Source organism: Suncus etruscus, chromosome 11, assembly GCF_024139225.1.
Source record: "Suncus etruscus isolate mSunEtr1 chromosome 11, mSunEtr1.pri.cur, whole genome shotgun sequence".
NCBI lineage: Eukaryota > Metazoa > Chordata > Mammalia > Eulipotyphla > Soricidae > Suncus > Suncus etruscus.
The window spans coordinates 78,007,440-78,008,757 of NC_064858.1; positions in this window are offsets into that span (position 1 = coordinate 78,007,440).

Here is a 1,318-nt window from a genome sequence, read left to right on the forward strand (position 1 = left end):
GCCCTGTATGAAACTAACAGGCAGTTTATATAGGGTTAATAGACTTTCACAGGCTAAGTATTTCATTGATTAATATAAAAAGTGTAACTTCCACAGTATATATGCTTGGTTCAATTTTTATTTTCATTTTCTGCTTCCATCCCTTACACAGATGTTTCATGTCTCACAGATGTCCTAACTCCTGCTCCCCCCGCCCCCCAAATCTGGTATGGTGCTATTTGGGCCAAAAAAAAAACCAGAACAGTCTTTATAACAAAGAGACCTTGACCACTCTACAGTAAAAGGTGACATCTCATTTTCTTGGAATTTGGCCTGGGAATGAGAAGGGGAGCAGTATCAGGGAAGGGAAAGGGGAAGGGGAAGGGAAAGGGGAAGGGGAAGGGGAAGGGAAAGGGGAAGGGGAAGGGAAAGGGGAAGGGGAAGGGGAAGGGAAAGGGGAAGGGGAAGGGAAAGGGGAAGGGGAAGGAAAAGGGGAAGGGGAAGGAGAAGGGCAAGAGGAAGGGGAATGGGAAAGGGAAGGAGAAGGGAAAGGGGAAGGGGAAGGAGAAGGGGAAGGGGAAGGGCAAGGGGAAGGAGAAGGGGAAGGGGAAGGGCAAGGGGAATGAGAAGGGGAAGGGGAAGGGCAAGGGGAAGGAGAAGGGGAAGGGGAAGGGCAAGGGGAATGAGAAGGGGAAGGGCAAGGGGAATGAGAAGGGGAAAGGGAAGGGCAAGGGGAATGAGAAGGGGAAAGGGAAGGACAAGGGGAAGGGGAAGGGGAAAGAGAAGGGGAAGGGGGAGGAAAAGGGAAAGGGGAAGGGGAAGGGGGAGGGAAAGGGGAAGGAAAAGGGGAAGGGGAAGGGGAAGGGAAAGGGAAAGGGAAAGGGGAAGGGGAAGGGAAAGGGAAAGGGGAAGGGGAAGGGAAAGGGGAAGGGGAAGGGAAAGGGGAAGGGGAAGGGAAAGGGGAAGGAGGAGAAGGGGAAGAGAGAAGGGGAAGGGGAAAGGGGAAGGAGGAGAAGGGGAAGAGAGAAGATAAGGTAAGGTAAGGAAAGGGAAGGGAAGGGAATGGTAGGGTAGGGAAGGGAAGGGAATGGAAGGGAAGGGAAGGGAAAGTAAATTTTCAAGTTGCTACAGGCTTGATGCTCATTAAGGTGAGTTATAGCTTCAGGGTCTGGGGAAATTTTCAAGCAGCTTCAGGCTTGAAAATTACTCATTAGAGTTGTTCATTAGACCCTGAGTTAGAACTTCAGGGTCTGGGGTCTAACATATGGGATGCAGGAGGTTGAAACAGCATCCATATGGTCCCCAGAGCCAGCCAGGAGTAGTAGACCTAGAGTAGCCT